General features: G+C 36.7%; 1 protein-coding gene across 1 annotated transcript in view; it reads right to left on the bottom strand.

The window, feature by feature from the left end:
* The window catches only part of adam12a (ADAM metallopeptidase domain 12a), a 505,639-nt gene that overhangs the window by 87,698 nt on the left and 403,232 nt on the right, over positions 1-14,709 (bottom strand). The gene's annotated exons all lie outside the window — the stretch shown is intronic.

Below are 14,709 nucleotides of genomic sequence, written 5' to 3'. Positions count from 1 at the left end.
AGTCTCCGAAGCCGTTTGTTTACATACACAGACCTAGCCCGACACACACACCCGACTAATGAGTAGAGTGTGTGTCTTGACCTCCGCCGAACCCCTGAGACTGACTCACCGAACCCCTAGGGTTCGATCGAACCCAGGTTAAGAACCACTGCTCTAAAACATAGAAATTAGACATACAAATTTTGGAATTGATATTATTTATGTATTATTATGTTATTATTTTAATGATCCGGCCCACTGCAGGTCATATTGGGCTGTATGTGGCCCCTGAACTAACATGAGTTTAACACCTCTGATATAGATGATTAACCCTTTCATGCATAGTGGTCACTACAGTGGACAGTTATTCTACAGCTGTTCTCTTGTATATTTATGGGTTTTGTTGTTTTAGTTGCATATCAGACAACTTTGCTGTTCTTGATAAACCTGATCTGCAGCAACATGTTTGAGAGCAAATCAATTGCTATTTGTTATTAGACTGTAATTAACAGTTTTCTTCAACAAAAAGTTTTTTTTTTTTTCACGTTATCTAGATGAAGTGAGTAATAACTAGTATTAAAGTATGCTAAAATGTGAGAAAACATCACATTAGCTGCTTTAAAAAAAAATATTTCATCGTTTTCACACAGTATATCACTTTCTGATACTGCATCTTAAATACAAGTTTCTTTTTTTCAAAAATTAAACGCATGGTGTCCAGCTGAGTAGGCATTTTTGTAACTCCATAAAAAACAGGTTCATAAAAAATTTCAATCACATTGTTTTTTTCATGCCTAAAGAGGAATAAAAACACTCAGAAAAAAAAAATCTTGACTAAGGACCTCATAATTCATGCATCAAAGGGTTAACTGCAGTCAAAAAGAAGAAAATAAGGATGAGATTGTTTCGACTCAGTTTGTATTTAAGTGTGAAATCCACCTTTACAAAGCCAAGTCAAGGTAACTGATAAAAAAAATGTTGTTTTTTTTACAATCTAGGCGCTGCAACAATCAGCAGCTGTCAGCCTTACAGACTAAAAGTAGGGCTTTTTGACGTCGCAGAAAGGTGCTGTCTGAGCAGACCCTCATATTTGAGGCCGTAATAATAAAAAGAGAAGCTTGCGTAACCAATTCAAGTCGCGCTGCCGTGGAATCACAGGGTAAAATCCTCCAATGGTCCTTCACATCATGAAAGCAGCTCGCTGAGTAGGTTACATGAACAATACACATGCTCAGAGTGGTTGAAGCTGTCAGTTTGGTCTGAGCTTGAATTTGAACACACTGGATCTGCATCACCCTGGGGAGGAACTACTTTCATTAAACTGAACCCATAAAGACTCAGCGCTACTTTTGTGGCAGTTCGCAAATGCATTTTTCTCTATATGTACCCTTTCTTAACCCCTTTAGCCCTATCAGCCCACCCGCCGGCTGATGGGGCTAGAAAATTATATTAGGGCTGAAAAATTATATTAAAGCTATACTGTATGATGTGGCGTTTTTACACTTTTCTTTAGTCATCTGAAAATGCTCCATAATAAGTGTGTGTCAAACTAAAATGTAAAAGAAATCCACCAGGTATTGAAACTCAAAAATGTTTAATTCTCATATATTTCTAATAAAAGTCTGACCAATCATTTTAGTCGGTCCGAATAAAATGATTGGCCGAACCTGACTGAACCTCCTGTCAATCGTCCATTACGGCCGTCCAGCATCCGATCCATTATCGCCGCCTCACATCCGATATGTGTTCCTCTGAATCTGACGCTTCACTGGCGCTGCTCCTCCTGTCACTGACCACAGTCTACTGTCTAGGATGTGTTTGGATAGAACTGACATGCACATGTGGAAGGAAAAAACGGATTTATGAACAGAAATGACAACTGAGGGGAAAAAACGGGAGTCTGATGAATGAAGGATGGAGATAAAAGTCTGGAAGTCAGCTGTACTGGACTGAACAGGTCTGCATAAAGCTCAGCTTTTATGACGGTGGGACTCATACAGGTACATGTACATGGTGTCACACATGTAAGATGATGTAGGATGATAATTGTATGGACTATGAAACCTCAAATGTCCACGGAAAATTTGCGGAGGCCGCACGTTCACAGTGCACGCGCCCATCCCCTGGGCACTGCAGTGAAGACCCTGACCCAGTACTGCACAGACCAGGTCTACTGATGGAACAGGAGCCGCGGGCCCGCTGCAGGTGGATGATGTATCTGATTACTGAGGGAGGGGTCCGCGGACACGCCAAAACGGACCGGACCTCCACCTCTGCTTCCTCCTCCGTTTCCATCGCGCATCAGGTGAGAGGAGGAGAGAGGAGGAGGAGCCTCAGAGCTCAGGTAAAGGGAAGGGGGCGGGGCTTTGGAGGGAGGCGGGTTGTTCATGTTCAAACTTTTACTAAGTGCTGTGAGAAATGCCACATCGGTAGGTATAGCTTTAATATTCATCTACTCTAAAAATATAATAAATCAGGACAATGGATGTTTTTTTCAACTTTTGCTCAAAGTTTAGACCCTAATGTTAATAAAAGTACATCAAAAGTGTATTTTCGTGCAAACTTTAATGTTCAAACATGATTTTTAATCTTTGTGGGGTGAAATATACGCTATTAAAAATCTCCGACACAAACAATTAATTTATGCACATCATCGTCAATCCAGCCGGAAAAAAAAAACAGGTGAGGATAAAAAATTCTAATTTCTCTTTTAGTTTGTTACAGTTTACTCAGGCAGAGTAATAGATTCAATATTTTAGACAATGGGAATAGATTCTGTGAGGTCTCTAAATGTCCATAGACACCAAGAACATCCATATGAACCTTATTATTGTGAAGTAATTCTTCATTTACTTTGGGTTTGTCTTTTTAGGCGTTTTCCCCCTGAAAATATGGTCAGGGTTTAAACGAATTAACCCATAAAGACCCAGTGCTATTTTTATGGCAGTACCAAACATTTTTTTTTCTCTATGTTTAACTTTTCTTCAGAGATTTATCATTTATTATGACATTATTCTCTGTATTTTTGTGTTTTTTTCATTGAACATCAGGTATTTTCCTATATTTAATTCACTAATCATGTGGATGTTCATTAAAGCGCAGATTAAATTTGACAGTTATATCAAAAACAGAGAAAATTGAAGGTTATTAACATTAACGGTAATAACCTTGCTTAATTCAAGAAATCTTGTCAAGTGAAATTATCTTGCTGAATGGACAGATATTTCACTTATTTTGAGTACATTTTTCCCCATATTTAGTGTTATTATCTTGCTTTTAGGCAGCCCTTTTTCACAGTGCATAAAAACATGACAAACTGCATTTTATATGAATTATTTATATGTATTGATAGAATTAGCAGATTAACAGGGATGAAACATTTTGTATCAGAAGATGTAAAACAACACCAACAATTAATTTATGCATATCATCGTCAATCCAGCCGGAAAAAAAACAGGCGAGGATAAAAAATTCTAATTTCTCTTTTAGTTTGTTACAGTTTACTCAGGCATAGTAATAGATACAATATTTTAGACCAGGGGTGTCAAACTCATTTTAGTTCAGGGGCCACATTCCCAATAATATGATCTCATGTGGGCCGGACCAGTAAAATAATGTAAATAATAGGTTAAGAACTTATAAATAATGTTAACACTAAAGTTTTCTCTGTTTTTGAGTGAAAAAAGGAAAATTTTGTAATGAAAATGTTTACATCTACGAACTGCACTTGAACAAAACATGAACAAATACGAACAACCTGAAAATTCTTAAGAAAAATTAATGCAATTTTAACAATATTATGCCTTAGTTTATCATTTATACATCACAATCGCGTCACAACTTACAGATCACAGTGGATCTGCAAATACACAAAATATTTAGGAATAGGGAGAATATTGGTAACATTCTACATGCGTCTCTACAGACATTTCATATTGTTGATATTTGTTTGTGTTATTCACATTTTTTGTAAAAGGATAGTCTGTTAATATAAACATTTTTTGTGTAATTTTACTTTTTTTTTACACTAAAACATGTATTTATGTTTATGTTTACGCATTTGGCAGACGCTTTTTTCCAAAGCGACTTACAGGGGAAACCAATTAAATCACTCAATCAATCAAATTTTATTTATATAGCGCCAGATCACAAGAAAGTTATCTCTTGACATTTTATATATCGAGTTGGTCAAAACCAGACTCTAAGTCAATTCTACAGAAACCCAACAGAATCCTGTTGGGTAAACAAAGACAAAAATTTGCATTTTTCATTATTATAGGTTGTTATGATTGTATTTTACTGGTTCTGACCCACTTCAGATTGAATTGACCTAAAATGATTTTCACATCCTTGATTGTTCATATCTTTATTATAATTTTTGCATTTCACAAATTCATCCCAGGGGCCAGATTGGACCCTTTGGCGGGCCGGTTTTGGCCCCCGGGCCGCATGTTTGACACCTGTGTTTTAGACGATGGGAATAGATTCTGTGAGGTCTGTAAATGTCCACATACACCAAGAACATCCATATGAACCTTATTATTGTGAAGTAATTCTTCATTTACTTTGGGTATGTCTTTTTAGGTATGGTCATGGAAATATAGAAAATATGGTCAGGGTTAAACAGGTTAAGTGATTTATCACCATTTATTGTAATATTATCTATATTATAAAAGGGAAGTGGACTTTGTATGTGTGTCCCAGGAATCACACAAAATTCATACAGAACTGACGGCTGCAGTTTGGCATACGTGTGTATTTTTGGTGAAGAAAGAGACTAGTGAAAACTGTTGACAGGACCAAAATTTTGGGGGATATTAGTAATTTTGGAATACAATAGTCTTACAATAGCCTTGCCCAGAATCATAGAATCATAAAATTGAAGTGGGTTACCTAGCAACAGATTAACAATAGGGCCACGTTGCCATGGTGTCAAATTTCATGTGCAGAAAAAGACATGCGACCTGAGAGGTTTTTCAACTGAAAATGCCAGTGGAATTTACAAAGAGAGTAAAAAAATCTGTGGTAGGTTTATTATCAACCACATCTAGAACCCGTGGTTCCCCAGCGTGGTAGTCCTCTTTATTTTATGTTTCAATAAAAATCTGATATTTTTCTGTATTGAACCCTTTCATGCATACTGGTCACTACAGTGGACAGCTATTCTACAGCTGTTCTCTTGTATATTCAAGGATTTTGTTGTTCTTTTTGTTGTTGTTGTTGTTTTTTTTACACATATTTTTATTCAAGTTTTAAGACACTACATATCTTTTCTGACATGAATTGGTAACATTATGTAGATCTCTCCTGAGCATAAACCCCCAGAATCACAAGCGTTACCCATAGTTTTCACACAATTTATTTGTAAATACATGTTTCTGTGCATCTAAAATTAAACGTGTGGTGTCCAGCTGAGTGGACATTTTTGCAACTTCATGAAAAATAGGTTCATAAGATTTTTTTTTTTTTTTTCATTATTTTTTTTTTTTTTTATGTATTTTTTAAATTTTAAAAACTATTATTATTTTATTTATTTTTTTATGTTTATTTTTTAGAAAAAAATCTTCAATCGTGTTGTTTTTTTCATGCCTAAAGAGGAATAAAAATACTCAGGAAAAAATTTTGATTAAGGTTCTCATAATTCGTGCATGAAAGGGTTAATTCACTGATCATGTAGATGTTCATTAAAGCTCAGAGTAAATTCAAAGGTTATTATACCAGAAAATTGAGAAAACTGACGAAAAAGTGATTTTTTTGAGCAAAGATATCATTAACTGAACATAAAAAAAGTGTCTCCATCCACTGTCATTGATCCAACTCCATGGGTTTGACTGGTGAATTAATGTTGTAGAAGATGATGGTGTTTCCACGGTAACTACGAACCCTCTGAACATCCAAATGGGTCATATCTGATGACCTTGAAAAGGCAAGGCAAGTTTATTTGTATCGCACATTTCAGCAACAAGGCAGTTCAAGGTGCTTCACACAGGACATTGAAATGCAACGACATGGAAAAAGAAACACATTTAAAACATTATAAAAGAAACATGTAAAAGGTGATTAAAAACAGTAAGAAAACAACACATAAAATTAAAAAAACTAAATAAAATAAAAAAAAATAAAATAAAATAAAAACACACACATATTAAAGTAAGAGTTGCAGTGCAGAGTTTCAAAAGAGAACGTAAAATTTAAAAAGTCCAAATCCTTTTAGTCAGCGGCAGCAGTGAACAGGTGAGTCTTTAACCTGGACTTAAAAGAACTCAGACTCTCAGCAGACCTGATATTTTCTGGTAGTTTGTTCCAGATATACGGAGCATAGAAACTGAACGCTGATTCTCCATGTTTAGTTCTGACTTTTGGAACCCAGAGCAGACCTGCACCAGACCGCCTGAGTGGTCTGGATGGTTCATACTGGACTAGAAGGTCTCTGATGTATTTTGGGCCTAAACCATTCAGTGCTTTATATGCTAGTAAGAGAATTTTAAAGTCTATTCTCTGAGAGACAAGGAGCCAGTGAAGAGAAAAAGATGTGAAAAAGATGTGAAGACCGTGAAAAGATGACAAACTGCATTTTACACCAATTATTTACAGGTATTGAAAGGATTAATGGATCAATATTAACCCATAAAGATCCAAACATCCACTGTTGACAAAAAGCATCTACTGAGCTAAACTGTTTAATAACTTGTGATTCACTAAGCCTATCAATCCATGTAAATAACTGGTGTAAAATACAGTTTGTCATCGTTTCACGGTCATCAGATATGACCCATTTGGGTGTTCAGAGGCTCCGTAGTTAACATGGAAACACCGTCATCTTCTACAACATTGATTCACCAGTAAAACCCATGGAGTTGGATCAATAACAGTGGATGGACACACTGGGTTTATGTTCAGTTGATGATAGATTTGCTTAAAAAGTCAGTTTTTCTTCAGTTTTCTCTGTTTCTGATACAAAAACACTCAACTTTAATCTGAGCTTTTATAAACATCTACATAATCAGGAAATTAAATCAAAGAAAATACTTGATTTTCACTGAAAAAATGCAAAATACAGAGAATTATATTACAACAAATGGTGATAAATTACTTAATAAAAGGTTAAATACAGAGAAAAATGAACTTGGGAACTGCCACAAAAGTCACACTGGGTCTTCATGGGTTAATAACAAAATGTAATTGTAATCTGTAAAAATTCCCCTATTCTATCCATATTTTCCAGTAAAAAGCACAGGTAGAATCTAATTTGGGTGTTGTTGCTTCAGTTCTCGTCTCGTGTCCTCTTTTGGCAGATTTCTGGACAGGTTAGCAAAGCAATTGGGACAAATGTAAGTGCCTCACTGTCGAGGGTAGGGTGGCGTTTGAGCAGCTGTCTGGGTCTAGACAGGCTCCATTTGTGAGTCCTATTTTTTATATTGACTCTTGAACTTGTACTGCATTTACTGACAATCAATCAATGAGTATCGCTTAAAATATCTGTATATTAGCTCAGGATTTTCTGCAAAAAAGGAATGTTTAAGGAACAACTGATAAACTGAACAGTCTACTGGATACAGACTTGAATTGAGGTGGAGTTTTTTTTTGTTTGTTTTTTTTTTCTTTTCTGCAGTCATGGTTTGTCATTTTTGATTGTCATTACTGTTTTTTTACATTAAATATTTGTCTTAAATGAGAACAGCATGATGCAACACTTTTTTACACTTATATTTTTATTTTTTTCAATGCAATGTCCTTTGCAGTGGACAGCATTTGTTTTTGTTTTTTAAAGTAAAGCTGGGAAACTCTTGTCCCCTACAGAGGACACAAATGCATTGCTGGGTCTCAGGAGAATATACAACTTTTAACCTGTTGAATCTTGGGCCTTTTGTTTCCAGTCGGAATCATTTCAATGTATCAAAACAATGGAAGCTTCATCCATATTTGGAAAAAAAAAAAGAAAAAGTTATAAACAGAAAACATGTTTTAGCGGTAGAGAAATAATACTTGTACTGTTGGATTTGCTTAGCGTTAGCTTAGCGTTAGCTTAGCGTTAGCTTAGCGCTGCAAAGTGTGCAACATTGGTCTTCTGTTGATGAAATTATTCATAACACACGCTCGTCTCAGAGTGTTTGTTTGTTTTTGATATTTGCCCATTTAAGCGGTTGTTACTTGGATTGTGTTTGATTTCATTACACTACCCCCCGAAAAGGAGACAAGGGGTATTGTTCTTAGTACATTTTGTTTGTTTGTTTGTTAACACTCTAGCAGCAAAACTATTGGTTGAATTCCTACCAAATTTGGTTTATAGATTTCCAGTGATCCAGAATAGATGTGACTACATTTTGGGAAAAACAGGTCAAAGTTGAAATTTTTTATGAATTTCTTAAATCTTTTTTTTTTTTCCCATCCTACCGTGTCCGGTGTCCATCCCATCGATGTCCGATCGATGTTGTAACACGGGACACGAGAGGGCGTTTGGGCGCAACGCTGCTGTTCCACCACGGGAGGGTGCAAGGAACCACGGGTACAATGCTGCTAGTTTACTTATAATGGGTAAAATCTCACGTCTGTAGCAGCAAAACTATTGTTTTAATTCAAACCAAATTGGGTTTATAGATTGCCAGTGACCCACAACAGATCTGATTACATTATGAGAAAAGTAGGTCAAAGATAAAAAATTTTATGAATTTAAAAAAAAAGAAAAGTTTTTTTTCCTAGTTACTTATAATGGCTGACATTTGTCTATGCTGTTTATGTCTATATGTATGTATGTCTATATATCAGCACTAGGGATGTAACAATATGAAAATTTCCTATCACGGTTACTGTGTCCAAAATTCTCACGGTTATCATTATTATCGCGGTAATGTTGAAATTGTGCTCAAAATGTTCAAAAAGTACTGATACACACACTGAAATAATTTAACCAAGTTGTATTTGAAAAAAACAAAAACAAAAACAAAAAAATAACAACCAAATAAAATAATTGGCACAATGCAGTTTCTGTTGCAGAAACATTCAAATATTAACCCTTAGTGGTCTGAGCCTATTTTGTCCGTTTTTCAGTCCTTTTGATTTTACCTTCATATACTATATGCAGAAATGCTTCCTATACCCATGTTTGGTATCTTTTTTTTCAGCACAACTTCATCTATCTCATCTGCCAAATATTTTTTCACTTTAACCTACTATATCAACACAAAAGGACAAAAACACACACAAAAAAAATAAAATCCGATTTGAAAAATGTATATAATTTATTGCATAAAAAACACAAAGATGCTTAACGAACCTTTTCAAAGACTTTAAAAGTAAATATTGGTTCGAAATATTAGGTATATAACATTAAAATTGCAATAAGTTAAAACTATACTCAAATATTTGACATAAAAGCAGATCTTTACATCGGCGTTTTCTCTGGAAAAGTACGGTAATCAAACATGGTTATCATGATAATTAGAATTTAAACCATAACACTAACTGTCTGCAATTTTACCGCGGTTTATCGTTACACCGGTAATCGTTACATCTCTAATCAGCACACACATAGACATGATGACATCATCTGGATTGATGCCAAAATAAGCTACAATACATGCGAGGGGCGGGGTTTGTTGTGCTTGGAACCACTTGTTAAAAATGGTTTTATCGAGGTTTAAGCTAACGTTCTTCTGGTTAATTAAAAACTCTTAAAAGTCTTGAATTTACAAATCTTCATTTAATACCTTAAAATGAATCTCTAAAAGGTATTAAATTTGATACTGTAGGTCTTAACTTATGTTGCTATTATCTTGTTCACTGTATTGTGTTTAAATTTGTCTTAAATGTCCAAGATGCAAAGAAAGTAACGCTAGTTGACTTAATTCCACCCGTTCCAACCCGACAATTCATCGTGAAATTGGGAACCAATTATCGCTAACTTTGTAGCCCCCGGTGAGAAATGACTCAGAACAGTGAGGATCAAGCCACTGGATTAAATAAATACATTTTACAAAATTCTAGGAGTCATGAATTTTTGCCAGTATGGCTGTGAAATAGGCATTAAATTCTGTTATGAGTAGTTTTAAAAAGGTCTTCAATTTAACTTGTAGAAACCTGTCGGAACCCTGAATCGAAGTCAGATCTTCCTTTTTTTGCAGAATTCAATTTGTCTTCTTTCTCTGATTATAGTTTCACATCCAGTACAGTTCTCAACATGTCACGGCACAGTGTCTGTTTTGACATGACCTCATTTTCAGCTCGCCTTTGATTTCCATCACGTTGGAGGAGGCTTCCATCAACTCCGCCGGCTGCTGACCCCCCCACCCCAACCCCCCTTCCCCCCTTGAACACACAATCATGCTCCTCTCTAATGTCAGTAATATCCAGGGGTTGTGTTAGGTGAAAGTGGGGTACCTCGGAGCAGACGCCACGGATTAAAGAGCAAGATCAGAGTGGATTTGTAATGAAATTAAACGGCAAAAGGAAAGAGAAATAAGGAAAGCTGTAATAACAGTCATAATTGGGCCTCACCCCCACCCCCCCCTGCCCCTCGCCCCTCACCCCTTCCCCTACCCCCTCCTTCGTAAGCCCCTGAGGGAATCGTGCTATGATGAACAGCTGTCAAGGCTGCTGTTCAACAGGCGGGCCACTTCCTTAGCAACTGCTGTTGTTGATTTCCTCTATGCCCCCAAAGCCTGAGCCAAAATTGCTTGCTCAAGTTGCAGCCCTTCTTTTGCTGCATTCATTCAGTTTCCATGAACTCAGCCCCACACTTCAGTTACCAGCCTGCCTGCTGCATGACAAACACTCACATCCCTTGTTTTTTTTTTTTTTTTTTTTCAACTCCAAGACACATGAGCGGCTCAGGATCCAGCTGTTCTTTATGAGGGCCAATGCAGAAATAATTAGTCTACCCTGCAACGATCTGGAAGTTTGGGGGGGGGGATAATGGCTGTGAAAAAGGCAGAGGCAGCGATGAATTACAGCGGATGGCATTTAGCAGCTGAAGTCCTCGGGGCTCGTAAAGCGGTGCCTGGGTCGGCCGTGGTGGGCACATCTGGGGCTGGTGTCAAACTGCGCACTAGAAAAACCAGCGTCCTCTGGGAGTCTGGACCACCACCTCACCGCCCGTGACTCCGCGACCTCTGGATTTCAGCTCATCCTGTTCTGGTTTTATATGGAATGAGCAGGGTTACTTCCAAACTGTAATCCATTACAGATTACTTGTGACTGTTATTTAAAAGTAATTCCTTACTTATCTCTGAGTGCACTTCAGTCTCTTAGCCTTATTCTCTGTTGCAAATAAACGTTAATTTTAGATATTTAGTCTATATCAGTGGCGATTTCTCACAGACTGTAAGGGAAGCTCGGCTTCCCCTAAAATTAGGAAAATTAAATGGTTAAATATGTTCGGTTGTGTTGACATTTCATTGACTACAAATGTGTTAGAACACGTTCATCTCACAGACAAGTTTGTTCAGAATCAGTTTTATCACAAATCACAGACTCCATGTTGTTCACTTCTCCTCCATTCCCGTGTCTCTGTTTTCTCATTCCATCTCTGCTCAGTGCATTTGTCCGTAGACTCTCAGCGTCCATGCACTTCAATGGGACTGAGTGGAACAGTTTTTTTCATTGCCTCAAAACTGGATGGTAATTGGATAAATACCACGATGTTGTCCCGCCCCCAGATGCTCGGCGTCTCTGGGGATGAATGGAGCTGTGGGCGGAGCTCGGCAGGGCTGGATGCCGGGCTTCCACGTGCTGATTGGAGGATCAGTTGAAAGGCTGAATCCCGTTTGATTGACAGCTGTTTTCAGATCTCCTCCTTCACTGACACAGTTCAGTTTAATACCGTCGCACATTCTGCTGTGAAATCGAGAGAGAAACCACTACGAAATGACTTGCTCATTTCTTGTATTAATTGTCCTCCTTGTAAATCCAAGCTGGACTGACTGTACATATCCTGACCAAGGAAAATAAAATTCTCACTTTGTGCAGTAATCTACACCTGGATTTTCTGCCTCCGTCCATGATAATATACATTATATAGACGAGCCAAAAAAGGTTGGGAACCACTGTACTAAATTATGGGTGAAAAGTGGGTTGTAACACCAGTGCTATTAATAGGGTGACCAGGTGTCCCGCTTTGTACGGGACTGCACAGCATTATGACCATTTTTTCCACATCCCGCAAACTGAGACGATGTCCCGCATTTGACTGGCTGTGTCTGTCCAAAGTGCAAGACAGTCGCCTTTCTATAAACATGACACTCATTTTATAGCGGAGATAAGGCTATCACCATTGGCTGTGTCTGCTGTCAATCAACAAACATACACGTGGGGTCAGGAGTCCATCAACCTGTCACCAGTGTCCTCCTGAGCTCCGCCCACTGACACACAAAAAATAAAGGGAAAAGCCTCAGACATCAGCATCTGCAAATATTGGTGGAAATCATGGAAATTCCACGCAAAAAAAGAAGACGCAATGATGATTCACAGAGGGTATTCTGCGAACTATGTCCAACTTACTTCTTCATCGCACATGGAGGCGAGTACGACTTGAAGCCACACACTGTCTGTATGTGATGTTTGAGTAGATTTGACCTATATTCTGTTTTACCTACTTTTAAGTTTGGTGTTTGAACTGAGAGACTTGAGGTGACAAAATATGCTTTTGTTAAGTATGTGGATATTTGTTTTTTGACAAAATTCCACAAGATATTTACTTAATCTTATCCTATTTTTATTACTGTGTTAGAACGCTAAATGTTTGACTGTTCTGTGTTTGGATGCACAAAGGTTTTTGGTCTAAGTAATTTTAGGTTGGCTGGAAGTGGAAACAGCTGTTCTAATGTTGTCAGCTATGCCTTTTTGTTTTATTGCACATAGATTTGTTTGCCTTTGAGGGTTGAGAACATGTTCTCAAAAAAAAAAAAAAAGAAAAAAGTTGATTCTCTAAAAGTATTTAATTATAATATTTTTGTTGAAACTTGAGGTTTCTTTTTTGTGTTTTTACAAGTAGATTTTTTGTTTTTACGAGCAAAAAAAAGTTGTTGAAACCTGTGCAAAAAAAGCAAAATATAAATGCCTAGTGCAAAAATATGCATACTGTTGGTGCAACCAAATCAAATTGCTATTATTCATATTTATAAGCTCGACAATAAGATGCACATTGTTTAAAAATCTAGACTTTGTTCCAGCATTACAGTTACGTGTCCCACATTGTCGCACACAAACACACTCCCTGTCCCACATGTGGCTCGTAAGCACCTGGTCACCCTAGCTATTAAACATGTACTGAGTAAAATATTACTCAGAATTGATTAGTAATGCCTTACACTACTGCGTTACAGCAAAAAGTAATCAGTTACTGTAATGCACAGGTGTCAAACATGCGGCCCGGGGGCCAAATCCGGCCCGCCAAAGGGTCCAATCTGGCCCATGGAATGAATTTGTGAAATGCAAGAATTAGATAGATATATAGATATATAGATAGAAGATATTAACAGTCAATGGTGTCAAAATCATTTTAATTCAGGTTCCGTGTACAGTCTAATTAAATTTCAAGTGGGTTAGAGCAGTAAAATATTATCATAATAACCTATAAATAATGACAACCCCAAATTGTCTCTTTGTTTTCTTGGTGTAAAAAAGTAAAATTACATGAAAATGTTTACATTACCAAACTATACTTTTATAAAAATGTGAATAACCTGAACAAATATGAACAAACAGAAATGTCTTAAGAGAATTAACCCTTTCATGCATAGTGGTCACTCCAGTGCACAGTTACTCTACAGCTTTACTCTTGTATATTAATGGGTTTTGTTGTTTTAGTTCCATATCAACCAACACAGTGGACACTTATGCATCATCTCATAAACTGCAATTCATACCATTATTGTAACTTTGCTGTTCTTGATTGGCTCTTGAGTGGAAATCAATTGTTATTATTTATTTTTTGCATATTATCTCCATGAAGTGAGTAATAACTAGTATTAGAATATGTTAAAATGTGAGAAAACATCAGATTAGCTGCATTAAACATGGTTTCATTTCACTGTTTACATATCACGTTATGATATTGGGTTTTAAATACATGTTTCTTTGCTTCAAGAATAAAATTCATGGTGTAGCTGAGTGGACATTTTTGTAACTCCATGAAAAACAGGTTGATTTAAAAAAAATAATAAATCAATCAATCACATTGTTTTTTGTTTTTTTTTTCATGCCTAAAGAGGAATAAAAACACTCAGGAAAAAAAATCTTGATTAAGGTTCTCATAATTCATGCATGAAAGGGTTAAATGCAATTTTACCAACATTCTGCGCGTTACTAAATGTTTTGTGCGATTGTAATGCACTTGTATAAATGATAAACTGATAAACCGAGGCAGAATATTGTTAAAATTGCACTAGTTTTTCTTAAGACGATTCAAATTGTTCATATTATTCAGATTTTTAAGGAAATGTTGTAGATGTAAACCTGATCATAATATAATTTTACTTTTTTCACTGTTATTATTTTACTGGTCCGGCCCACTGGAGATCAAATTGCGCTGAATGTGGCCCCTGAACTAAAATGAGTTTGACACCCCTGCTGTAATGCATTACTTTTGTAACCCATTACTCCCAACACTAGGGATGATTCATATTCACCTCAGCCAGGTTTCGATGTCGGCCCTTTGTTCGGTTCTGACGCTTCATCGTTTCCATTTAGCCGTGCACCAGTTTCAATTACTTGATCAATTTTTCCTCTTTTGTT

Source organism: Sphaeramia orbicularis, chromosome 19 (genome assembly GCF_902148855.1).
Source record: "Sphaeramia orbicularis chromosome 19, fSphaOr1.1, whole genome shotgun sequence".
NCBI classification, from domain to species: domain Eukaryota; kingdom Metazoa; phylum Chordata; class Actinopteri; order Kurtiformes; family Apogonidae; genus Sphaeramia; species Sphaeramia orbicularis.
Note: the sequence above shows the minus strand (reverse complement) of the source record. Positions and strands in the feature narration are given on the sequence as shown.